The 27,808-nt window shown below is 46.5% G+C and overlaps 1 protein-coding gene and 1 long non-coding RNA gene across 2 annotated transcripts in view; one reads left to right on the top strand and one right to left on the bottom strand.

The window, feature by feature from the left end:
- The window catches only part of LOC138513860 (Golgi membrane protein 1-like), a 191,322-nt gene extending 168,683 nt beyond the window's left edge, over window positions 1-22,639 (bottom strand). Inside the window, exon 1 of the mRNA XM_069628975.1 lies at window positions 22,489-22,639. The gene's annotated coding sequence lies outside the window, so the exon portion shown is untranslated. The remainder of the gene's footprint in view (window positions 1-22,488) is intronic.
- LOC138513862 (uncharacterized) overlaps window positions 20,198-27,808 on the top strand; it is a 31,735-nt gene continuing 24,124 nt past the window's right edge. Inside the window, exon 1 of the long non-coding RNA XR_011281828.1 lies at window positions 20,198-21,051. This is a non-coding gene — a long non-coding RNA (uncharacterized lncRNA). The remainder of the gene's footprint in view (window positions 21,052-27,808) is intronic.

The following is a 27,808-nucleotide window of genomic DNA, read 5'->3' as shown; positions in this document are numbered from 1 at the left end:
GTGGTTTAGGCAGATCCAGGGTTTCTCAAGGGGAGGTTTCTGTCTGGGAGCAGCACAGATAGGTCCAAAGTGTTGGCGATGCTCTGGCCGACACCCGGGGCCCGAACCTCCGACATGCTGATGCAAAACCGAGTGCTCCGTCCCAGTCATCAGTACTGGAACAAGGAGACGAAGCAGGAATTGGTGAACACAAAGGATGGGGGCGGCAACATTTTTTTGGGGGATCTGAGAAAAACAGAGAGTGTGGAAAGGACTAGGAGGTGGAAGGAGGGATCCAGGGTAAGAGGGAGAGGATAGAGAAAGGGGAGGGGGCAGAACGATCAAAGACAGGAGAGGGTGGGAGAAGGGGACATGGAAACGGGAGAAGAGGAGTGGAAAGGGCGACAGCATGGCTATAGGTGAGTTTGTGCTCTCTAATATTGCTTTTGTTGTCAGGTGGCGCAAATAGACTGGAGCTGAGCTATATAGGGGCAACTAGGGGGAATAGTGGGCAGATGGGTTTCAACACACAGGCTAGAGGGGAGCACCAGGACGGACACGCAAGAAGGGTACAATGGGGACTCCAACCTGGGGGAACTTATATGGGAGTTTGCAAATCAAATATCTGGGAGCGATGGATAGAGCGAATGGGAAACAAAATTGGGGGAAATGTAGAAAATAAAATGTGAAAATAAATGGCCATGGGTAGATAGGGAAGTTCCAGTTAGGGAAAGACTCGACCCGATAAGATCCTCAGGACCCATCAGGGAAGGGAGGGATTCAGGAAGCCACGCGCAGTGCAGAATCCTGAGGTGTTGGAGAAACGGACCACCTGTAAGATAACTTCTGGCTCAAAAAGCTTGCTGCGGCAAATGTAACTTTCCCCCCTTGACAACTGGTCCGGGTTCCTTATTCAGGGGTGTGAATGGGATTGGGGGCTGTGCCGGGCCATGCCTGGGAGTGGGGGCCAAGGTATTGGTGGGAACTGTGTGTGTTGCAGGGATGAAGAACAGAGGCGTAGACAGGGTAGGGCCTGAGAGGGCAAGGCCCACCCATAATCTATAAATGCCCCATCAGCAGTGCTGTGTGGCCATTTACATGTGTGAATGGCTCTGTGGTGTGCCCAACTACATTAGCTTCAGGCCTTATTTGTTAGACAATCCTGGCTACGCCTCTGATGTAGAATCAAGTTCCTATAAAGCACAAATGTGGGCTCTCAGCGCTATACCGCAGCAAATGTCCTAACAAACAGTGTTGCAAATCTGGAACTCCTTGCACCGTGCTTGCACTAGCTATGCCCTTCCCTGTGTCACTGCAAACTTTGCGTGCATCTGGCCGTGTGTTTCCCCTTCAACGTTTCAACAGTGGTTGCTCCCCTGCCACCACTTAACTGCAGCTATAACGTGTGCAGTGCTGCGAGCTCACAATTACATCGGGTGCCACAGGACATGGACGTCCACAGCCTCGGCAACTCATTGGCCTGTGTGGGGAATGACGTCCACACGGGAGCCAAGACCTCCGCAGGTTGACAGTTAAAAACATAAGGCAAGGGTATTAACTTCTATTTACTCAGAACACTTTACGCATGGGTGTAGTTTGACGTCCAGAAAAATGGAAAGACCGCCACAATTTAGTCATAGGAATGGTATGACTCCCTCTCCCAAAAAGCTGACAGATGCTCTGTTTGCAGTGCTACAATAGCACACGACCGGGTCGTGGCTGGATGACGCAGGCCGCTCGAAGAGACAGTTGACAAACTGGCGCAACTAGCCCGTGTAGAAAAGTGAAACAATATGGTCAGCTGACGTACGCGAGGGCAGTGCACGCGAAACTGCCTCGAGGTGGAGGCCACGCTAGGCCGGTTCTGCTGGCTTAGGAAGCGCGCAAATGTTTTATTTTGCATATTGCTTCGGTCTCGGTGAGGAAGAATCGCACGTGACAGTGGCAAATGGGGCGGCGAGCTACACTTCTTGTTTTCAATCTAAATGCGTAGTCGATGCGAGAAAACATTGGCATATGCATTTAAATAAATATATATATATATAATAAGTGGAAAGTGTCACGTGTACAATTTGCCACCGGCAGGTGCAATACTCCCATGTGAAATGTAGCACGAGTGAAGCAAAATTACACAGAACTGCGTATTACCATGGCAATATTAATATCCCCTACCAAGTGAAGTTTACATAATGCAGTGTCTCGCTCGGCGTCCTACACCTGGGACTTCTGGGCCATGTTGTGTCTTTGGTTTAGCGCCTTGACAACACTTTCCTGGGCTCTTTTTCTATTTTGTGTTTTAAGATAGAGGGCATTTGCACAACTCTGCAACCACTTTATGGGTACCTAAACCAAACTAACAGGCATTGATGAAGCCAATGACTTTGGATTTTGTATAGTGACCATTGTCCTGTGCACCCAGGTACTGCCCTCAAAGTCCAGTTTCTCACACCATTTACCGGATATTGCCCGGCTGTGTTCAGGTGCTGATAATGACATGGGGAATTCCAATCATGTAACAAGTATTGCCATCATATTCCCAGTCACTCCCACCTTGTGCCAGGTATAGCCATCAAATGGCCAGCCCCCAGACCATTTGTCAAGCGTTCTTTTAAAAAAAAAAATTGTTATACTTTATTTGATTTGATTAAGAAAAAGTCTACCTTTTCAATACAGTTACATCGTTCCATTACAAATACACAATTCATTACATTCCAATTATAATCAATCAAATAAAAAAACAATAAAAAACCTATCTTGAACAATTAAAACTATGTTAGGAATCTAAAAAGTTTCATCATTTCAATATAGTACATTTTAAGTTCACAAAAGTTCCAGATTATTTAAAAGGGATACAGTGGCTATATTTAGTGTTATGTTTTCTGCACTAAATATCCTAGCCCCCATTTCATCTCGCGTAAGTAATTTAAAAGTACCAAAATATTTATAAAAATATCCTTCCTAAATTGCAACAGAGCCGGGCATTCGGTAAACAGGTGCTTCAGAGTTTCAATTACCAAGACATCACTACAAAAGTGGCATATATTATTTTATTCATGGTCCTTTGACCTTATTGCCAGAACTGTCTTAGTGGGCCAAAAGTCAAAACGAAATTGTAGCAGGTCATTCCGGTAAATGGGATCAGGAAACATTCATTAATACATATTTCGGAACTTGTTTCCTGACTTTAACAGTAAAGCAACCAATCTTCATTCATCTATAATTTTGGATTGTCTCCCATAGAGTAATCCATTCTAATTGGTGTTGTTTTCTCTTTGCACCATCTGGATTCTCCAAGAATAGTTTCCCTCACTATCAGATTTAGACATTACCTATACACAGTGAACTTTCCAGAGGCAAAAAGAAATTATTCAGTCGAGAAGTGATAGCAGCTGCTATTATTGGGATAAGAGTTTCTTCAATGATCTGCTTGTAACAGGCATTTCCTGTATAAGGACAGCATCTGCCAGTCTACCACTGTTTGCAGTGAAGATAAGGCAAGCTCACACCTGAGCACCTGAATTGGTGTGCTCCCTGGAAGACCCAGCAGAGACTTCCAAAATTTTCCCTCAAAATAATCCCATTTTGGTTGATCGGTTGGCTTTTTAGAGTGTGCACCAAAGGTGAAAACCGGTATTACTTTTTGGACATAAAAGATCAACATCGAATAACATGAAAATGTCCAGTATTCCCGATATATGACTTTTGCTTGAGATGTTAGATTCAGCATCTTATTTAACACATCATTTTTGTATTGTGTTTCTACTATTTACTCCCAAAAATGTATATTCTTGAACAACTTCCAACTTGTCATTTCCAACCCACCATTTATGCTTTACAAATTGTGTTTTTTTTGTGTTTGGGAATACTAAGATGTTTGACTAAGTGGTATTAATTGAAAGTTGATTTTTTGCCGCATAGTCTCCTAGGGCTACCAGCTGCCTCGACGTTACTTTATTATTGGATTTGTGCTCCGTTTTTGTTTGTATGCCCTCTTTATGGTGGACTGATGAACACATGGCTGAAACCCGCGATTTAAAAGGCAAGGTTTGGGCCCCTGCCCGAGGCATTGGAGAGGACTCTTAGCTCAGGCTGTGAGGTGGTTGTGTTTGCACTTTGCAGTAGCTTATTATATTTGGAAAGCAGGGGGTAATCAGGGCCAGTAGGGGGAAGCAGGGAGGCAAGGTAGCTGTGTGGTTTTTAGGGGCATCTCTGTTTGAAACTTTCATTTATTTTCAGAATTCTATGTTATAAGAATGTTTTAATTTGCAGTATTTGTTTGCAAAAACTATTTTGTTGAACAAATATATTTTTACTTGACCTGACTTGAAATATTGTCCAGCGCTGGCCATACCAAGGGGGTCTCAGGCACCTTGTAAGGTTCAAAAGGTGGGAGGAGAAACACAACACTTTTCAGCACAGGATTGGAAGATTATGATAGACGGGCTATTGCACGGGAGGTGGCGTAACTGGGTTTGATGTGGGGAAAGAGATATGTTTTTAGGAAAGTGATGATGGGGGTGCTTTGTGGATGTTGAGTGGAAGGGGGTTTTATGCTCTGTATGCCCCTGAGTGAATGCTTGTTTTTGTGTACATGCTGTGACAGGGTGTCACCAAAATTAGCCCCACTGACACCGACTGATGTTCCAAGGGTGTTTATTTTGGTTCTTTCCAATTCGTAGGTTAGGACAGAATGGCCAAACTGCAACACAAAAGGAGCTTTGGGGATTTTTGGCTCTAAGGTCATCCCTCGATCTCTCATCTACCTTGGGAAACTGCCACCTGTTGGGAAGGGAATTGACAACCCACCAGGTGCTTTAGAGTGAGGCGAGTCCCATAAATTATAAGACGTGCGATGTACCAGGGGGGAGTGGGCTATACTAAGGAACTCTGCACGAACACAATATTGCACGAAACACAGATGCATAGACATAGTGTGTGCATATAAAGAGACACCATTTTTGTAGTTATGGTAGATACATCCAGTCCTGCATGGCTGCGTGGTAAACACAGGCACGATGAAGAAACCTGCGCAGGCCCAAGCACTGATGGTAGAAGGACCCGTGCTGCTAATTCCCATAGAAACTTCCCTTTGTTCCTTAATTGTTGCAACTACTCGGTTTCCCAAAAAGGAATGCAACCTGCAAGGCCGCGAGACAGCACCAGGCTCCTTGCTGCATACATTCATCAAAGCCAGGCCACTGGCAGACCTCCATACCACATCCAACCCACCACAAGTTATTACACCCACAACCAACCCAGTCCAGGACCCCTGTATTCTGCGATAGTAGAAATCAGTAGTCATAAAAGATCTGAAAGGACACAACCATTTCACCTCATCCCATAATAGCACACTTTGTAATACGAGGTACAGGGTGCAATAAATTATAGTCCAAAGCCAGGGTGGAATCCTTGGGTGCGGAGAGTGTGATGTGAACTGAGCAAACATGTATGTGTCAGCATGACCATGATTCTCCCCCTGTGCCAGTCCCAGAGTTTCACAGGTAAACACCATAATTATAGAGTAGCATTGTCTTGCAATAGTAATTTATGTGGAATATGACCTTCAGTCCCTGGAGCAATGAACCCAGCTGACCCCACGTGATGGAAGATGGACAGACAGGGCCGGGGCCAATCACAGCCTGGCACCCCCTATGGAGCAGGCCCATGACTAGGCCCTCACCAACCAGCCACGCAGGTTTTTACTGTAAAGTGATGACGATGCGCTGCCTTATAACCTTCTGCTTGTACCATTTTTCCACAGAACATTCTCGAGCAGCATAGTTCTTTGCTTGCATCCTTATTTTTGTCTGATGAAAATTTGTTATCCTTGCAAGAAATCTCTTGTCCTTTTTTCCCTAGGTTTTTTTTGTTGCTCTTCTGGTGTGAGCATTCAGGGCGTGCCTTCACACCCCAGCCCCGGCATCCATAACCCCCAGTTAATACTAGGTTTCTGTAACCCCTACTGTCTGCATTTCTGTGTAAAACTACAGTGGTTTGCCTAAGTTATGTCTAACTGACTCCCTAGCGGCCTTTTAGCTGTTCCATTCCTAGCCTACTTAGTGTTCTCAGGGAGTCCGGCGATGGTGCCTTCATTCACGCTGTTTGAGTCGGCCAGCACTCATTCACACTTTCACCTGAGAGGATTGAGGATTGAAAACAAAAGGGACAGTTAGAAAAAGATAGTTGGAAAAGGGCACAGACAGAGAAGAAAAAGAAAAACATGGAGAAAAAGACAAACCTGGGGCCGCTGCCTTGAGCGGTCCCCCCAGGCATCTGGGCATGGGTGGCTTTTGAGGAGCTACCCCAAAGGGTGAGCCAGGGAGACAAGCTGCTTGCCAGGGGCAGCTTTGCTGTCCTTGTGCTGTGTTGGTCCACCCCAGGGCCATACTGACTGGCCCAGGCTTGATAAAGGGCTGAAGACAAGCAGCCCAGTCCGGGCTACCTCGCTGCCAGCAAGGCAGGCCTCTTAAGCAAGTTCTTGAGGGCTGTGTATGTCAAGTGCGGCCCAACAGGTGAAGAGCGGGAAAGTCCCGGGTTTGCTCGCCAGCCAGCCCAGGTGAAGAGAAGGGCAACAGAAGTCCTCGGCTGCTCTGCTAGGCAGCCCGAGTGAAGGAAAGCCCTGGGATGTCTCGCAGAGCAGCCTGGGTGAAGGCCAGCTGTCTGCCACCTGCGTCTCATGATGCATTGCAGAGGGGGCGGGCCAAGAAGTCCAACAGACTACGGACTCGTGTTGGTGAATGTTGGCAGGTGTCCCCGTTTCCATTGGCATGCCGTCTGATCTAAAAATGGCACCCGGTTGTGCAGTGACTATGGCAGTGTCCCCACGGCACATCGGAGGCATCTGCAGCTAAGAAGGTGGCGCAGGCCCACCCAGAAAATTAAAAATGGAACACATGTGCGGCAGTGATTGGGCTGATGTTATGTAGGGGTAAAGTTAGGTAGAGGTAGGACGTTAAATATATATAAGGAAATTACATAGGCAAAGGGAGTAGAGGGAGGTACCCTCGTGTGAGGGAACGGAATAGTGTCGGCCTGACTGAGGCCACCTAGGGTAATGAAACCACCCACAGAGGCCACCCTCTGACCTCACACTCCATGTGGGTGGTAACTGAGTTTAGGTCAGGGGTCTGTTGCGTCAGACTCACACTACGGGTTCCCACAAACCCTCCAAGGAAGGTTGAGCTGACGTAGCAGGTCCCCATTTAGTTGGTCCTCACGCCGGGGGAATCCAAGGAAATAGAAGAGGGAAAGGTGTTAAAGGTATAAATGTTTTATGTAAATAAAGAGGGGTCCCCATTGGGATACCGATAAAATTGACTCTGATGTCTGTGTCTATTGGTAAGCTAACAACTCAGGGTGTAGCCCATCTCCTGTTAACAGTGATTTTATTTGGCAGGTGCGGCACCCCTCTGTACACAGCAGGCCTGGTAAGTGTGGGGTGGGGCATTTCCATGGGGACTGTCCCTAGTCTGTGGTGACAGAGAATGCACCTTTAACAAGGCAGGGCCAGAAAACAGGGGCTAAAATTGCAAGACTTTACCATGTGTTACCATCATATGGCAGGTGTTGACATCACTTGGCAGGCATCACCCTCCTATGCCCATGTACACAATTTGCTAGGTATTGCATTGTATAACATATTCACACCATATGCTAGAATTTGCCAGACAAGGACTAGATGCTCTCACCATTTGCCAGTCATTTCAATAAAGTTTTCAGGAACTGTGCCAGGTATTACCATAATCTCCCTAGTTAGTTACATCAAATGACAGGTTTTACCATCGTATGCCCAGGTGCTCAAACCATTTGACAGACATTGCCATAATTTCTTCTGGTAGCAACACCATTTGCAATGTATTTTGTATTTGTCAGCATCCACCTTGTTACTCACCCAACATGGCAGGTGTTACCATCTAATTCTCTGCTACTCATACAATATGCCAGGTATTGCCATCGAACGCCCACATATTAAAGCGTTTTATTGCAGGTTACTGACACAATAGCCAGTCTCCCCAGTCTCGGCTCTATCAAGGGACACCTCTAAGAGTCTTCCGAAAAGCCGGAAGACGTGATTAGAATGGATAAAAACTGAAAAGATTGATCTGAGGAAATTTGAAGGGGGTTTGCAGAGCGATACAGATGAAACAACTTGGTCCATCTTGCATGTACCTAGACAATGTGACATGATTATGGTTTAAAATCTAAAATTACATACTACTTATATTGGACTTCCTCAGATCTTTTGACTGATAGCTAGGTATGTCCATTATCTGTATGGTCTCTTGAAAATTATATGAAAAAAGAACATTATTTGCAGTTGAATTGCACATGGTAGCTTAGTGCATATCGATCGGGTATTACCCTCATCAGTTAAGCTCTTTTACGTATCTGCACTGCCCAACATGTCTGAGGGTGCTTGTGGTCTCATGCAGAAGGGATTTAACCCAGCAGTTCGGGCTGGACTGTCCCTTTTGGGGTGGGACCAAGCATGATTTGCATATGGTCTTTCCCCTTTCCGTAATGGCATGACAGGCTGAAAAACAGTGGTCTGGGGGGTTGCCCAGAGCTATGCTTGTGGTTATGATTGATTCCAAAGGGCGCTTTAAGACCCAACAGTCCCCAGAATACCCCTTTCATCATCCATAAAGCACCAGTGATCTCCATGTGTCAAGACCTGCCAGCACCCAAGTAATCCTACTCCTTAGCCCTTCATAGTTCCTGATCATCGAGGAACCACCTGAGGTTTGGGCATTTACACCCCAACACCATTTTTGTGTTCTTCTAAACATGATCAGTGGACGTGATCCCTTCGAGGAACACCCCATGTCCCTTGGCTGTCCAGGGAGGCTGCTCTCGGTCAGATCCAGGGCAATGGTGTCAGTGCTCAGTAAACAATGGGCAGAGAGCAAACCATCTCTCGAAGGCAGCCTGTGAATTTAGAGCTTCTAGCAGGTCTACCCCTTAATTCGGGCCATTTTTAATTTTGAATCAGCTTCACACCCTTGATGTCCTTTTGTCCAGGGCAACCAAAATTGCAAGCCAGCTAGTCTCCCAATATCTCGTTGCCCTCCTATGTAAGCAGTGCCTATACGTTAATAAAGCACCCTTGGTGAACAATGGTAGATTCCAGTGTATGCTTCCAGGTCAAGCTTAATGGGGCACAGTGGGATTAATTGTGACCTCACTGCAGAGGTAGGAGACACCTCTCTCCAGACTTCAAGAGCTGTAAGGTCTCATGGTGGTTGGGTAGGTGGATGGTTGAATAAGCAAGTGCATGGGTAAGTGGGAGGATGAGTGGGTAGATGGATCAGTGGCTGAGCAGATGGATAAGAGAATGCACAGGTGAGTGATAGGATGGATATGTGTTATGTTATAGCAATAGATGAACCCCAACAATGGTCCAAGTCAGATCAACTTTTAGAAAGTTCCAAAAGGTCCCCCATTAGACACAATTTAAGATGAATGGATCTATTGACGGAGAGAGCAAGAACAAAAAATAATCTTAGCCTTTATGCTCTCTTTGTCGATTTCTGAGCGGCCTTTGATTCGGTCTGTAGAAAAAGACTGTGGTCTAAGCTTGAGGACTGCGGCTGCCCAGATTATATTTCGTACTTCCTGAAATTATTCCACAAGAACACTTCTGTACAGTACAATTTGGATGGGGGGGGGGTTAGTGACTAGCCCTATCCCTAACACTAGGGGGCTTAAACAGGGTTACGTCTTGGCCCCCCCTACTGTTCACCTTGTACCTGGCAGATTTGCCTAATTGTTTTAATAGGGTCTCGAGTTGTCCCCCAATGATCGAGTCTCGACACATTGTATACCTAGTATCTGCAGACGACCTTGTGATTTTTGGCCATATCTTCTCCGGCCTATTAAGATCTGCCCGAGAACTATGGAAGTAAGCAGCAGAAAATCACCTGGTCACATTAATAGGGGTAACACTTAGGCCATTTATTTTACAAATGTTAAATTGGGGAGACTTAGATTGCTGATTGGGGATGGAGCTATTGAATATGTTAATTGTTATAAGTACTTGGGAGTGAAAGTTAGTATATGACAAGGCTTTGTGGATTGTGTTGGGTCAAGAAAGTGGGAAGCGTTACAGCTAATGGCTTTAATTGCCAAGTTTACCAACGAACAGAGGGTTTTAGTTTAGAAGGCACCCCCCCCATGTATACAGACAATGCTTCTGCCCACCCATTCTTCACGGTCTAGAAAGCTTGATCCTAATGGACACTGCATGGTTGCAGAGATTGGAGGGTCGCTTTTGGAAGGGTTTACCGTACAGAGTCCCAAAGAAGATATTGCAACTGGAAATTGGCCTTATCTCCTCCGAGGCTAAACTGCTGCTGAAACGTGGCTTAATATATATTGATGTAAGGACTAAACCCAAATGCCCTTTGCTATCCTCTTTGGGTTTGGAAATGAAATCCAAATGATCTGCATTATATGTCAAATCAACTTCAGAATTGTTTGGAACTATTGATCAGCGACCGAATTGGCAAGTGGATTTTTATGAACTGAAAAGAGACTTTGAAGCAAAACTAGAGAAATGGGATTGGTGCCGCCAAGCCAACGCTGTATTTGCATGTGGAAGAAATGCTGTATGATAATAAAAAGTCACAATCATATCTGTTGCTTTGTCTCCCCACCCCCAGGTGCGCAGATGTATTGTATTGCTGCCTATAAACCGTCTTCCATTATTATCTGTGCCTTAAATCTCCCTCCTGATAAAAGAAGCCGTCGTGTCTGCAGGAAAGTCAATATTGTGGAGACAACCAGACAAGTCTTGACAGAATGTTGTAAATTAGGATCTACTTGCATGTGTAGATTGGGGTGAATATGTTCACGATTTAGAATCAATGAAAGCCGGAACCTTCTGGAACCTTTGTTTCAACTCTAAGAGAAACGCCATGCAATTTGCACTTTACAGGGTGCGGTTGATTGTGAACCAAAATGTGGTTAAAATATAAATATGAGAGTAATTATTTATTGAGATTTTAAAGAAGGTGTATGCATTGAATTTTAGTGTATTATAGCAATACATGACATGTGATATGACCATTTCATGTCACTACCTGGCAAACGTGGTTCCTTCCTTGGCACACGATGCTAATAGTAGGCGAATGGTGTTTGTAACTGGGACTACAATGCAAATGTCTACACACCTTATGCATCAGCTCAAACTATTGGTTTTAGCTATGCTTCCTCCGTGAACCTCTTTAAGTGGGAGAGGATATGCCCAGACATGAGTCGCTTGCGGACTGTGCTTTTGCACCAAAGTGATGATGCCAGGTAAGGCCCAAACATGTCTCGGGTTGCTTATGATCCTACGTAGAGGCGACCTGGCCTGAAAGTGCCAATGTGCTGTCAAACGAGCTAAAAAGCGATGGAAGGGAAGCTGCCCATGGCAATTCCCAATTGGTAACAAGTGTACGCTCAAATATTTCCATCCAACGCGTTCAGTATTTCTTTGGCAGGGGGCTGGAGTCTTCAAGGCCAACAAGCGGTTGAAGGAAAGGTCCTTATTAGGAAGAGGGGTTAAGATCCGAGTCCTCGGGACAAGATGGGGGCAGGTGTTTGATTGTTGAAACTGAGTGTCATATTGATAAGAGATATGGAAACTGGGGGCCTGGGAGTCAGTACTGGGATCTGTGAGAAGACAAGGGACAGGGGTGAGGCTTGTGGGTGATATTCCTGGACATTCAGGGAATGGTGGTCAGTGCTGGGATCTGGAGGGTGGGGGGTGGAGAGGGTTCCTCTGGTTGGGAGGAGGCTTGGATTAGGTGGAGCAGAGGGCAAGAGACCCGGAGAGTAATAGAGGCAAGTGGTGCTCAGAGTATGAGATGAAAGGATTCAGGATTGGTGAAGCACAAGGGTCTTTGCCAGCACGGGCATGGGTGCTTAACCCAATCTCAAAATGTGTGTCTCACTAACAAGTTAAGTTGAGGTCTCTGCTTGAGTTGTACTTATAGATCACGTTTTGTGGATTCCATGCTTCGACTAGATGTCACGGCATAACAGCTGCCTACCCGCCTCCTTCTGGTCTCATCGGGTGTGACCACATCACTCCATCCTTGTAAATCCTCTACTGTCTACCAGTGGAAAGTGCATCTATTTCATGTCGCTCTTCATTTTTCATCGAGCAATTCTCAACTTAGATTCGCCTTTCTTCATTTTCAATTCCAACCCCGTTCCTCCACCCAGAAACTTGTTGTTTCATAAGTCATTGTCTATACACCTTACTTATGCAATTCACGTTCTGGTGGATAAGCCTTCCTCATTCTGGCCTCCAGACTCGGGAAACTCCTATCTCATTTCTTGTCCCTCTCACTTGATCAATGGCTCTGCAAGTGAGCCATATTTCATCATGTGCCATCACATGGTACATACAGTAAAACACAAGTGAACGCATGCTGTGCAAGTAGCTACCAATATACAATTGTTCTGATGTGTTATATGGTATTACCCAAATTGGTCATTTCTAATTGACCGAATGGTACAACTGGCCGAATTCGGCCAGTACCATTTGGTCGTTTGGAAATAAGCAATTTTGGTAATCACTGCCAAACATGGGGAGCAGGGGTAGCAGGGGTGTCCCCTGCTTCCGGAGGTCTGGAGGCAGCGGACAAAAAAAAAAGAAAAGTGTACCCTGCAGTGTCGGACCCGACCCGCGTAGGAGGGATGGATCCGACGCTGCAGAGTCAGATCATACCTCGATGGTGAAAAGGTAAGTAGGCGGTGGGTGGGGGTTTTAATTGGGTCAGTTTTGGCCGCAGCAACATTGACTTTGCAGACGAATTTACTGCGGTCAATTCGGCCACGAACAATTGTGCCGCGGACAAAATGTATACATCCGAGTAAACAGAGCATGCATACATTTATACACCACAGGGTTAGTCCTAGGACCCTGGGGATAGGCAATTGAGAGAGCCCACGAGGGCTCCTAAATCCCAACACTGTGTTCTATTGGAGGGGCAGGCAGGTTGCCACAAGGACACTCCATTTGTAAGGGAGGGCTTCCATTTGCAAGTTCCCAACAGGGCCTCAGCCCTAGGCCTGCTCTGTTTCACTTTTGGGAGACTACACATTCCTCAGAAATAGCCAATGGATGCCCAACGAAAACGGCATTCAACTGAATTCCGCAGAAGCTTCTGGTATGTTGTGTTTCAGCTACAAGAGTTCTGTGAGAGAGCTTAAGCTTTCTAAGCCTCACCAAAAAACGAAGCATTTGATACCACCTGTGGCTTCTCAGCCTCGGGGGTCAATGCTCCTCATTCACAGTGCAGTGCAGTGTAGTGTGCGCAGGCAGCTGTGCTCTCAGTCAAGAGCAGAGTGTTTTTAGGGGAGACGGGGTGGAAAGGAATCCTTATCAAGCAAAACGGGTCAAACAAGCCAGGCTTGTGGGATGCATGCAGGGGCGTATCCAGCGTGACAGGAGTGGGGGAGTGAACTGTGGAAAAAGTCCTGTTTTTTCTCGAGTGTGGAAACGGGTTCTCCAAATGTGTGGTCAAAAAATGTAGCAAAACCTAAATGCCAATCTTAATTGGCGCTCATGAGCGCGGCAACAAAACCACTACATCTAGAGCAGTTGCAGCTGGTGAATTTGTAAAATGAAGGAGCATCAATGATTTTCCTGAATTCAACAGGGTGCGCGTGCAGTAAGAGTTTTGCCCCTTACACATTTAGTTTAAATAATGGGTCGAAATCATGCATTTCACAGCATAAAAAATAGAAAAAATGGGTAACATTGTATAATTTGTCCCGGAGGGGACCCATGAAATCCTGACCAACAGTTCAAAGGAACATTTTGTGTTGTGTGTTCCCCAAAATAAAGCCAGGAGGCCCCTCTACACAATACATGCCAGCATTTCCCGACTTTCAAGCAAGTTATCCCCCAATCAGGTCTGATCCCTTTCATACATTTTGTGTCCGGAGGAAGTAATGAGGCCGGTATTCACAATACGCGCCAGCATTGCCTCTGCAAAGTACATTTTCATGCTGCCGGGGCTCAAAAAAAGGGTCTGTCTCAACAACATATGCTTGCGTTGCGCACTTCTCTTGCTGCTAGTACCACATTAAATCGGTATGCCTGCATATTATCCCCGCCAAAAATATCGCCGTACATATGGTCGTTTGCCTCGCCATAGGCAATATTTTTGGTGGGGATAATTTGTGGGAGCAAGGGTTGCAGGGGTGTCCCCCGCAGGGTCCATGGCTCAAAATCGCCACAAAAATATGTCGATATTTTTGAATTGCAATATTTTTGCGGGGATATTAACACATGGAACCAGTAATTCTTACAGTTTGTCATATAATAAGCCCACACCGACCTCAGCCCTGCATCATGTCACCCGCATTGCCCACAAACTGAACCTTTGGCCCAGACATGCACATGCATACACATAAGTACACAAACAAATTCACAAAATAACACATGCACATTTGTTTAAACATGCCATTGTTCTTTGTTACGAGTCTAGAAGCCAGAAATGGTAGTTATTTCATTGGAACAAGTGCTATCTCCTTAAACTGTATATATTTAATCTTTTAAAGGGGCTCTGTTATATCACTCACTTTATCTTGGTAGCAGACAGGCCTGCTAGGTGACTGGAGGTTAGGAGGGGCCTCTTATTTGGAAACGACACATCACTTTGCCAATTGGCTAAACACTCATGCCTTACTTAGCAAGGCCCTGCTAACAACAAAAGCGGTTAGAAACGGTTACATCAGTAACTGACGTAGCTTTGCTCAGGTGCTTCCTGTCCTGCTTGTGGTAGCCCTGAAAGTGAGCACCTCCCTTCAACAAAGCCTCGAAATGGGATGGGCCGGTGCATTCATTAAGTTAAACTCTTGATCTTGAGCAGGGCCCTGCTATAAATAGAAAAGTGGGATAACTGTGCCGGCCAGCACAGCAGAGAATGCAAAGGCGGAAAACATTCACACAGTTGAAGGGACCCAGGGACACCATTTGGGAGGCATCAGGGGTCGCAGCTGCAACCCTTGGTGTCTCCCTTGCTACCCCTAAAAATAAAATAAAAAAAAAACAATCTTTTTTTTCTTCTTCAAATTGAAGCTCCTAGGCTGTGGCAAGCGCCATGTGGTTCTTTGGTTTTTAGAGTGGCTGGATTTCTTGTTCAGGCTTCTAAAAAAACAGGGAGTTCCACAAGTGTAACACTTTGAGCAGTGACCGTAAATAAGAAAGAATAGGAATAAAAAATAATTTGTCTTTCTGGAATTCTATACTATATTTGCTAGACTCATTAAAGGTTTATTTCAGGCACACTTCAGGGGGTGAGTCACTGATTTAGGGCCTCATTACACGGTAGGCGGAGGACCAAGGTGCTATTAGCACCTTGGTCCATGCCGGTAAAATACCGGCACCGCCTTGGTGGAAAGGGGAATTACCGCCCTATTCCAAGGTTGGTGGGGCGGTAATTCCCCCTTCCCCCATTGCCCTTCCCCATTCCCATTTTTGCCCCATAGGGCTCTATGGGAATGGGGAAGGCGCTAATTACGGTCCCGCAAATTGCGGTACCGTAATTAACACCCTGGTCCCTTTGCAGGTTGGTTTTTAACACCTCCTAAATAGCAGCCGTTAAAGTACCTACCCGCAAAGGGACCTCGTAGTAAGGCGGTAAGGGTTAACGGTCACCGGTACCATTACCGGTGACCGTTAACCCTTACCGCCTTCCGTGTAATGAGGCCCTTAGTCTGTTCTTAAACACCTCAAATTCACAATGCAGACAAAAACCTCTAAAAAGCATTTAGAGTAGAATATGCATCCATTTCGGACTATGTATTTTGCTTTTCGCAAGTTGCAGTTATAGCATGTTTTTTCTGCCATTGTCTCTTTTAAGATCATCACAAGGCATTCCATCTCAGTGTCCTCGGTCACTTAACAAAATCCTTGTGCCTCAAAGCTTGTGTACAGTATAGAAATGTTTGGCCATAGCACATAAAGTGGCCCTTGATGTCATTGTGCCACAATTAATGCTTTATTGTAATGTGTCTATCTTTCCTATCTCCATGGCATGCTGTTCAGGATGTTTGTTTGCATGTAGGAGGCACCAGGTTCCCAGAGTACGGGATGCTGTGTGAGTGCGCTGTTTTCCTTGCACTAATCTAAATTCTTTGATACACAGTTATGAACCCTCCCAAAGGCATGTATTTTGCCAACCTCTGAAGCCTGAAAGTAGATCCATGCAGGTTTGACATGTGATCAACTTGGCACCAGACCTGCAGATGACTGGCCTGCTGTTAAATGTCAGTTTAATGGTATCTACTACAAAGTGTAATTTGCTTTCTGACTTTGAGAACATCCAGGCATGTAATTGCTCATTTTACTATAGCCGGTAAGCTAGATATAGCTGGTAAGATAGCTCAGGGGGTAGTGCGCTTGCTGCTGCGATGTGTGTGTGAACTGCAGGTTGCAGGTTTAAATCCCTGCAATGCCCACTCAACCTTTCATTCTTCTGAGGTTCATAAATGAGTACCGAACCAGGTTGGGTAATATTGTATGTATATTTCTTCTATATGAAGCGCTTAAGCATAAGTGTTATATAACACATCATCATCATTTGGCCGTGGACATCTGCTTGCATTCACAGTAGTTTGGTAATATGGGTCTATACACAGTTATTAACGATGCATATGGTGATCTATTCTTGTATCAAATGTATATCACATTACAGTGATAGCGCAACCATATTTTTCGTAGTGTACTTAGGAACAATGCTATGTGATGCCACTTCCTGTTTTGCCAAGGGGTGAAAGGTCGTGTTCCATCGCTTCCCGTGATGTCACTTTGGGGTGGGGTCAAATGACATCACTTCCTGAGATGTCATCAGAGGTCAAGGGTCGTGTGATGTCACTTACACTACTACCCATGGCATTTTGGTGAAATTACGTCCCTGCAGTGCCCTCCAGGCAGTCAGCAGTTAAGCACAAATGTCCCTGTCAGCTCCAACAATGTCCTGTTTTTCGGCTCTGAGGGGGGCAGCCCCCCTCTGGCCCCACTCGGTGGATATGCCACGGGATACAGGTATGGCACCCATGGCACCCATGCCTCCTGGCACGTGGAAAATTCCCCACCTGGCGACTGGCAGCACTTTCATTGTAAACAGGCGTCTTATGTTTTTTTGTTGCATTACACAGTAGCTTAAAATATGTGTAGCTTTATTTGAGCCTAAATACCTGTAAATCAGGCTACCAGGCAGGTTCTGCCCTGTGGCTGCCACGCCTACATCTTGTATTACGTTTTAGAAATGTTTGACTTGGCGCCTGCAGCAGTTGCAGTTTGCACCAGAGTGGTGTCTGGTTGGCCACGCACCGTGTGAAACTTACTTCAAATGACACAAAGGACAGACCAGTAAACATTGTACAGACTTAACAAATTCCTGAGGGGAGAGGAAAGACAATGTATAAAGGGTTAGAGAGGTTGATACAAGCAGCAGGAGAGATGGCCAGGTGCGCAGAGTGACAGCCAGACTGACAGGCAGAGATATACAAAACTGAGGCAGACATTGAGACACCGGCATTTAGACACCTAAACGGGCAGACAGGCAGACATGCCAACAGGTAAGAAGATGCACAGGCAGAGGCGAACTGACAGACACCTAGAAATATGCAGAGGGGTAGAATGAGACCAGCAGACAGACAGCTTCGGTTGCTCGATGGACATACAGACTGACGGTCAGATTGACGGATGGATAGAGGGACAGACTGACGGACAGATTGACGGATGGATAGAGGGACAGACTGGTGGACAAATGGATGGATAGAGAGATGGAAGGATAGATGGAGAGACTATATGTAACGAAAGGAGAGGCACCTGGCTATTCCCTGACCATTCCAGGTACTATATAGTATAACAAGAACAGTTGGTCAGGGCGAATCGGGACAAGACTACATCTATGAAAAGAATAGGTCCACTCAGTCAATTTTCAAACACAATTGCTGTGTATTTTTTTCATAAAAATGTGATGTGCATACCATAAATGACATACCATACCATCAGGGTTTAGTGAGCCAAAAACATTCCCCATAGAACACAAAATTCTAACAAATAATACATTACAAAAACATCTGATGATTTATAACAGACAAAACCTTGTGTTGTCAAGGGTTTCCAGTAACACAATATACAAAGAGCATAGAATGTCTTTTTGCCACTTTGCCACACTAAAACAGAACAAAAAGTCGACACAGAAGTGTTTCAGCCTCTTATATTTTATCAGCTCTGAATGTAATGGCCTTCATCAGGACGAGAGTTGTGACAAACAGAGAAGGTGCGTGGACAAGTGATGCTGCGGCGCCATTTCCCCTCCACAATATATCACATTTCTAGGAGCCGAACTACGATCTGAGAGAGGATTGATGATTATACCCCAGGGGATAAACGTACGTGGAGGACTATTCATCAGTGTTTCATGAGGAGAACACTCTTACTCTGTTTGCAGCAGTACCACACAGGCATGGCGCACAACCTACTGGCATCCTAGACTCTCTGTGCCCCATTCATGCAGAACCATAAATTCTGCAGTCAGTGAGGAATTGCTTCCACAACTCCCGTCCTGATGAAGGCCATTATATTCAAAGCTGATAAAATATAATAGGCCAAAACACTTCTGTGTTGACTTTTTGTAATGTTTTAGTGTGCCAAAGTGGCAAAAAAACATTTGATGCTCTTTGTATATTGTGTTATTTGGTTGTGACAGCCAGGCCTGGAATCGGATCTCGCCATGCTCGCTTGGGTAGTGCAGGGCAGCCCATCAGCATTGTCATAATTGGGGGCCCTGCAGCCCCCACATGCACTGCTAGGGGCCCCCAAGTCCTGTGTGCTCTCAGAGGGGGAGCACGCCTTCAGCTGCAGCAGGGGGCACTCGACTGTGCTGGACTTTGACAGCTCCATGCTACCCTTGGTTGGCAGGATGGGGTTCATTTGGTTGGCAGCCTGGGGCTCATTTGTTATATCCCTGACAACACCTGTGACATACCTCCGACAGCCTCTGCGTCCCTTGCACAATATTCAAACCCCTTCCACAACACACACGCCCCATACATAACTGAATTACTTCCAAATGTCCTGCACTTCTTGTTCTTTCCCTGAAAACCTGTGCAGCACCCACACAACCCCTCCCCCTTAGCAGTACCCTCAGCAACCACTGGAATTATCTAATTGTAATGCCAAAACGCTCATTGGGTTACAGTCCACTCTATTCCCCCCTCTCTCATCTTTGCCAAGACAACGCCTCTCCCACACTGTCCAAGCAGGGAGTGTTGTAGAGGAGTGGGCACATGAGTCCACCAAGTTTGCTTTCACCACACTCTGTGCATCTGCCTTATGGAGAGGTTTGCACATAGACCTCCCACTGACAGTAAACCCCAGAGCTAAGACCTAATGAGACGGTTAACTGTCAGTCATATATAACAAGCCCGAGTTATGCGACCAGCTCAACGTTTCCAGATATTGCTTAAGTGCAGGCCATTGATTGCAAGTGGTGCTCACTCGAGCTTTGATCCTGGCCTTCAGGGCAGACCTTCAACCAGAAAATGCAGGGGATCGGGCTGGTTGTGTAGCCATGTGGAAATGTCCAGTGACGTTTCCTGGGAATCTGGTGCGGTGTACTAAACATCAACAAATCGCAGATTCAGTTTCGGAACCAATAGCATATGTATTATAAACAATATCTGAGTTTATTATACAAGTTCTTTTAATACAGGTCTTAAATCACTGAAAGTACAGTGAGTTAACTAGATTTTTCAGGTTGGCATTAACTTGCATTCTGGGACTTATAGTTTACCATTTAGGAAGTGAAAATTAAAGCCACAATCTTCCCAGGTATGCAACTTCATATCAGTATTTTAAAGGTTTGGTAAATGAAAGGGTATATTATTATTTGTCTAGCAATGCCTTGACAAGTACAAAAATCACATGATAAATGAACCTGACAATATATACACATTATAGAAATGGGTCAAGCAAAAGAATGTGAATAAACATTTATTTTCCCCATCCTGGATGCGAGGTTTTTCTGTGCAAACCAAGATAATTTTGTGGTGTGCAATATATGAATGGACACTATTATTAATATCTAATAATTGTAGTCTCAGGAGGAGAGCTAAGGGGCAATGTGTTCGGCTTGGAAGCAAGATGACGCGGAGCAACACAGGTTCAACCCCAGGTCTGCGCTTAGAAACCTCTTGGTATTAAGCGCATTATAAATAACCAATTATAACACCTCGATAGTTTGGGCATACTCCTTTAATTGCATCTGTGATGTTTAATGATATTTCAAGTGCGTGGGTTAAGTACACCTGTGACATACACAAAATGGATCTGCATTCTATAGCAATTATCCCATGATATCACCTCCTGTAATGTCCTCTCCCATTGCCCATTGCCTTGAAACCTATCATTTCCAAATTTAGCTTCCTGCTTGATCATTCCATATTACCACCATTGACAGCAAAACCTGTCGAGGAGGCCCAGCTGTCTCTAGCTAGAGTCAGACCCCCAAACACAGAAAACTGTAAAAAAAAAAAAAAACTTTAAAAAAATGAATCAATCATCTATCCCCAAAGTTAAACATTGTGTAACTCTGCCCACTAGGCTCTGCCTCCATGCCCTGCCCACTTGGGTCCCCTGTCATTGTTGTCCATAGGGCCCTTTGCCTTAAATCTGCCACTGGTGCAGGGTGCTGTTCCCTCACGTCTCGGTCTACCCCAGCCCTGTCGAATTTGCAGAGGCACTCAATGACACCCGACCAGATGAGTCATGGCGTACGCGGTAGGATCGATAGCTCAGCTCAGTAAATCACTTGCAACCTGCAGTCACAGGCACCCGCCTGACGTGCACCTGGCTTCACACTAGCATTTCAGGTTCCAGAGGTGTGACTGACTGCACCAGCTCAGCTGGACTTTGAGGTGTCAGCATGAGTCCTGTCTTGGGTGCAGGGTGCTCCCTCTCGTCTCCTGTCTTGGGTGCAGGGTGCTCTCTCACTCGTCCTGTCCCCAAGGGCAGGGTTCTTGCACACTGTATCCTAAGAGGGGCGGACTGGCCTACAGGTAAGTCTGGCGATTTCCCGCGGACAGTGGGTGTGGGTGGTCTGTGAACCATGGGCCGTTTTTCTGAGGGCATGTAGAATGTGCTGCATTGCTGTGTGCAGCACAATCAAGGAGCAATTTCGCTTTCAAAAAAAGAAATGCAGGGCCTCTTTTGGTTCTTAGTCCACTCCTGTATACCCAGCACAGAGAGCCCGGTGCATGATTCCAGCCCTGCCTCCATACTGAGTTTTCCCTCAATTCCTGGTGGAAATCTCTGCCTATCAGTTTCACTTTAGCAGAAAGGAGAGGGCGATCGTGGGCTGTAACCATGGAAAGGTGGTGCGGGGTGAAAATAAAACGAACTGAAATAGGCAAAAGATGAGGGCAGTCAGGGAGGTTGGGGGCCAGCAGGTATTGGATCAAGGGGGCTTTCTCAAACACATTAAGAAAGGTAAGTCTACCTAAAGAAATATTCAACGAGCAGCTGCACCCCTTGAAGGGAGTAAAAGGGAAAAACCCAAATTGTTTATAAAATGAAGGAGATTGGGTGTGGGGATTGGTTGGCATGTGGCAGGTGTGCGTGTGCGGGCCATGCCCCGAGCCCCAGCGTTTTGGTAAGGAATCAGTGACCCGGTGTAAGTGAGGACATCACTGCCATGAGCTCCCATCGGAGTCACTGATGACGCTATTGGGCGACACAGAAGCCAAAGATGTGTAAAGCTCAAGTGGTGCAAATTCTAGGCGTGTAGACTGGACGCCATCTTTTAAGTCTTTGCCGGATTTACCATGGCCCAAAATTAGAACTCTAAAGATGGTCCGCTAATGCCCACCTGGTGAGGGAAATGATGGGGTACTAGCCAGTCCATTTACTAAGAGGTCAGGAGTGGGGGGGGGTGGGGGCGCCAACAATGCTTTCTGCCTGGGGTGCAATCTGGTGTAAGACTGGCCCTGGTGGGTGCTAATGACCGGAGCTCCTGACCCTCCTTCTGCCTTCCTGTGCAGTGCTGTGCCCCCAACCTTGACATGAATGGAGGGGGGTGCCTGACCCCCGCGTGGGTCAGGAGGCACCACCAGCGATGCTTAGATTGGCTGCTGATCACCAGAGTCCCTGGCGCTGCCTCCCCCTCACCCCCCCTCAGTGATGTGACCCCCAGCCTTGGCATGAATGGAGGGGGCTGCCAGACCCCCGCGTGGGTCAGGAGGCACCACCAGCGATGCTTAGATTGGCTGCTGATCACCGGAATCCCTGGCGCTGCTTCTGCCCCCTCCTGCGCAGTGCTGTGACCCCCCAGCCTTGGCATGAAGGTGTCCTGGAGAGCGCCCGCATAACTTCTGCACCACCTACTCCCGGCCCTTGAAGGCACCATCAATGATGCTTAGGCCGGTCAGTCACCCCTCTTTTCCAGTCCCTCTGCTGCCTCCCTTGCCATGCCAGTGCGCAGAGCGGTGGGCACTCACCTGCGGTAACCAAGGGCGAGTCGAGCGGACTTGGGCGCGTTCGCTGCTAGCACACCAGCTCCAGCCCGTGTCACTCGCACAGCAGGAAGCGGAGTGCAGGTGTCAGATGACAGCGGCGCCTCTGCAGGTGTGTCAAGCAGCAAGTCAGCAAGTTGGTTAATAAGTTTCCAGAGTCACCCTGAAAGCAGAGCGGCGACTCCTCCTTTCACGGCCAATTCCAAACGGCGTTCCGGCTGAAGGTGGCGGCGCCCCGTGCCCCAACCTCGCGTCGCGTGACTGCATAGAGGGGCACTGCCTGCTCACATGCGTGGAGTGCGCTTGAACACAAGAGTTGATGGGTGCTCTAATGAACGAAGAAAGAACTGAACGGGCGCATAGCACAATACATTAATGGCACACGAATGAATGGATGAATGCAGGGGCGCCACGAAACCGTAACTTCGGGAGGAGAGGGGAGGCTAGCGTGTTACATGGTAGGGGAGGGGCCACCCTCAGAGACTTTGTGTGGGTGGGACAAATGTACTTGTGTGGGGGCTCGACCCCCGTTTTCCCAGAGGAATGCACAGCAGTGTGCTTACAGTACTTAAAAAATAGTGGGGGTCCGTCCTTTTACTTAAAAATGTAAATTGCATGGAGGGCTCCTGGCAGGTTTGTTCGTATTTGCAATCAGGTCTCCTACATTTAATTTTAGTCATTTGCACTAAGAAGTGAAAAGAAAGGTTTCGTGCAGGCGCAATCACCTGTTTGCCTTAGTTTGCTCTCTTTGTAGTGGAAATTGACTAATTGAGTAAATGCCACCTGCCATTCCTGCATGGCAGGCGGTTTTTGCGATGATCCCTTTGGAATCTGCCTGCTTTTAGCTAGTATAAAAATCATCGAGATTCCAAAAGAATCCAAAGCATTTTTGCTAGTAGATAATGCCTTTGCATGATGGGGAGGATGGAGGTCATGGAAAAGGCCATTCTGATCTGTGTCCGGTTTCCCCCATAACAATAAATGAAAATATGGCACAGCAAAAAAAATCATGCGTAAAACTTTTCCATATATATTTAACAGCTGCTTTTTATGCTTTGTCATAGCAATCATGCCCCTCCGATCCCCAACTCTAAAAGAAATTGTGTAAATAGGTCACCTGCTATGATATGATATTGCATTTATAACGCGCCTGTACACAAGTGTTTCTAGGCGCGACAAGACAAGGAGTGGGAAACAAAGGGAGGACAAAACAACGATTTTACTAGGCCTTGAGTCATTCAGATCGCGCAAGTGCGGGGAAGCGGGGAGGGGAGAAGCGCAAGGGGGAGGGCAAGGGAGAAGTGCAGGTCCATCCGTAAGTGCAGGCAGCAGGTGGCTCATAAGGGCAGAGAGATTCCCCCCATATGTCGCGAACTTGCAGCTAGCTGTAATCCACGATCTTAGGAACATTTGATGCTCATATCGAAGCAAGCCCTTTTTTGCCCCTCAAGCTGGTGAAACATCATGGTTATAAACTAATCTTCAAAGGGAGCCTTTCTGTTTTACACACGTTGGGCCTCATTTGCAAAGCGCGTTTGAATATCAGGCCCTTTACCTTGTAAGCAGACACATAACTGCTGGACCCATATGCAGGCAAACTTACATTTATTGTGTTGAGGTGAGTGCGTCGTGCCTTACAGCCCTTACCCTCCCCATAAAATATTACAGCACAACATTTGGTCAAGTGTTGGCAATAAAAGGCCGTAGGTTTGTATTGTTTCCAGATATGGTTATGGAACATAAACATTAAATGCATAACATAATAATATAATACTTTTGGGCACCGGGTCCTGAGGTTACCCCCTCTGGCCTGTGCCGCCTTTCTTGTCCCACGACTTGTTGTGGACACCATACAGTGTCCTGACTTCCTTTCCGTCGTTCTTCTCCCCTTTTTCTAGGGTGGGAGGGTTTGTGGAAAAGAAAAAGAGCAGGAAGACGCTGAGTACACAGCAAACTTCCTTTAGGGTGTTTGGGTGGTCCCCGTGTAGGGTCCACAAAGAGTTTGTGATTTTTCTGAGCTGAAAGCAGCTCATTATATAGGACCAGGATAGCCCCTGTGTCTTTGAAGTACCTCTGTGGGGGCTGTGAACCAGCCCCCAGGCCAGCCTTGCGGCTGACAGCCTAAGCCCCCCGGGGGGGGGGGGAGGGCAGGGGGTATCCCTTTGTATTTTCCCTGCCTGGGTGGGAGGGTGAGGTATTTTTATCACCTCACCCTTCCTGTGCTTTGATGCACCAGAGCTGCTGCCTCCTTTATCAGTTTGAAGTAGAGGGGAGCTTGCCTTGTGGGGGGCTGCTGCCCCTCTCCTAAGTCTGCCTCAATGAGACAACAGTTACCCAGCCTCGCCTGGGGAGGTCCGGAGGCGTTGCCCAGAACTGCGAGTGAATTCAGCTGTAAAGGGGGGGGGGGCTTTCAGTTGAAAATGCCTTGCAGTGCCTGTTAGCTGACAATTCACACCTAGGACTGCACTGCTGCGAATAGAAGGAAAGTAATGCTGTTTGCCCTGCTCATGACAGCTGTGAAGGTCAGGAGGCCCCATAGGAATAGCCCAGAATTTCAGGGGCGGGAGGGGGATTCGAACCCACCCATGATTGAATGAGTGAATGACTAAATCAATACATTTCTACAGAATCCACCTGTCATTGTCCTCTGAACGGAGATGACCAATGTTGGAAATGGAAACAAATGTACTCAATGAACCCACCTCCTGTGAGGGCTGAGAGAGTGACCACAGAGTCGACGACGAGGCTAGGAGTGGAGCAGTGGCAGGGAAGTGATAGGTTTGTAAAAAGTTTAAAAGAACATGGCTAACATGAATTTCCATTTTATTGAGATTGCTTAACACGTACATAAATAATACAATAAACCAACCTGGCAATATCAAATCGTTACAAAATCATGTTTTTCCAAAAAAGAGTATGATTGTAGTTTAATTCTCCCCATTATGAATGGAGGCCTATGATTTACCTTCAGCTATGCCTCCGCAAATACCTCCCCGCTCGAGCTCTTCGCTCCTCTACCTCCAACTCCCTCAGGGTCAGTCGCTTTTCGAAGAAACGAGCTGGGGGTAGATCTCTGTCTTCGGCTGGGGCCTCCCAATGGAACAGCCTCCCTCCCACTCTAAAAGTTGAGGAGAACCATCTCAGGTTCCGGAAGCACCTCAAGACCTTCCACTTTTCTTCTGCCTTCGCTCCCCCTCTCCCCTGCTGATCTGTTCTCTTGGCACCGTGCACCTGGCCACCCTCTGTCCTCCGGGCCTAGGTACCTGCTCACCCTGCCACCCTCCCGCACTGCCTCCGGGCCACCTCTCTCACTGGGGTCTGTACTGTAGCCATAAAGCCCCCCCTTTTTCTTCCTGCATTTATCAGACCTAGCCAGTCTGCTGCCTTAAACCTAGCACTTGCAAATTGCTGGCTGCACTACCACTGTTTGTTGCCTTTATTATTTATTTATTGTTATTTATCTGTTTCTCCCCTGCTTCGCACTTTCCATTTCTCCCCCCTTTCATGCACTTTTCCCCTCCCCCTCTCCCATGCACTTGCGCGTTCTCAATGTCACTGGGCCTAGTAAGATCTCTGTTTTGTTCTCCCCTGTTCCCCTCCCTTGCCTTGTCACGCTCTGAAACACTTGTGTACGAGCACGATAGAAATAAAATATCAATATCAATATCAATTACCAGCATGCAATGGAATGTGAGCCTGAAAAAAACTCATCGGTTCGTCAGCAACTCCATAAAAACATACAAAAACGCAGTGAAAGAAAATGCAGGATGAAGCCACCTGCTCGCAATCATTGTTTCATCCAGGATGCAGTGTTATGCACTGCTCCCATTACCCCCATGTCCCTCTTCCTCATCCAAGTACTCACTTTTGAGTTTTTACCTCTCCCTCTACAAACCCATACCAACTTCTGTTTCCTTAGCCCAGAATCAGGTGCTGATGCAATTGTGTTAAAACGTGATCCTGTTTTTCTCCCGAAGATGGTATCAAAATTGTATCATTCTCAAGAGGTGGTATTGCCTGCCTTCATTTCAAATCCATCCTCTCCAGAAGAAAATGGATATCACAAGGGCAGTAGTGATGTACCTGGATAAGACTTCTCCCTTTGGAAAGGCAGACAATGTGTTTAATACATTTGGGGCTACAGGGGCTGGGAAGAAAGCACTGAAGGAGTCAATTAGCAGATGGGTTTGTACTACTATCCTGCTGGCCTATGACATTTCAGGAGCTCTCTTCCTGCTGGAGTTCAAGGCAGAACGGCAAGGGGCATGGTGACCTCCTGGGCAGATGCCCATGGAGTGCCATTGTTGGTATTTGTAGGGCGGTCACCTGCCAGGGCGGGCTCTAACACTTTCACTAAACACCACATGCTCAATCTAGAGGGAGTGGCCTATTGTGTATTTCGTGTGGGGTTCTGAGGCCAGCCACCAAAAAACACTGTATTTCAGAATTCTTTACAAAATAAAGGTGATGGGGTGCAGCAAATCATGTCGCTTGTATTACTGTTGATATGTCCACCAATTAATAGACATTGCTGTTCTTCAAAGGGAAGTACTGGGACGAGGAAGAGAGGCGTGGAGGTAATGCTGAGGTATTTTTTTATCAACAATCTTCATTACACCGAGCGAACACAGAAACCCCTTTCTTTACATATTATCTTCTGTCTCTGCTGCAGCCTAATAGTAATCACACTGTCATGTGCTTAAATGCAAAACTAAACAAAGAAGAGACAAACAGGAGCAGACCTTTTATTAGCTCCTAAGTTAGTCTCTCAGTGCTGGAGCTCAAAGATCACTGAGGGTGCAGTATTGTTTAGTATATAGAAATGGTATTGATGCCCAGCAACAAGTGATATTAGTAAACAGATGTAAACAATATGTTATATACACTTGGGTGCAGGAGAGGTAACTCAACCTTGACACAAGGTTCAAAGACAATACTGGAACAGATGGTGTACAAAATAAGGGGCACCTTTATGATGAAAGGATCAGGCAAAAGTGATTCAAATGCATGCTCCAGTCTGCTCTGAGAGGTCCGCGGGAGCATTCATACACTGCGTTTGAATGCGAGTAAATATAGATTTACATCTACTTCAATTGAAGTGACTACTGAACATCCACGGACAAGACATTAACTTATCCGGTATTTTTGTGAGACTAACTCACCCTCCCAAAAGACACAGTGTATCACCTGAGACCATTCACATCGGCGTGGGGTCCCAATAAGATGTCGATTACCTTCACATTTACCCAGATGATATCAACTGGAGTTTCATAATGCAGAACATAGTTAATAAATATCAGCTCAG

The sequence above is a fragment of the Ambystoma mexicanum genome, chromosome 12 (assembly GCF_040938575.1).
Source record: "Ambystoma mexicanum isolate Mex_15411 chromosome 12, UKY_AmexF1_1, whole genome shotgun sequence".
Classification (NCBI taxonomy): domain Eukaryota; kingdom Metazoa; phylum Chordata; class Amphibia; order Caudata; family Ambystomatidae; genus Ambystoma; species Ambystoma mexicanum.
The sequence above is the reverse complement of the archived record's forward strand: the minus strand, read 5'-3'. Positions and strand labels throughout refer to the sequence as shown.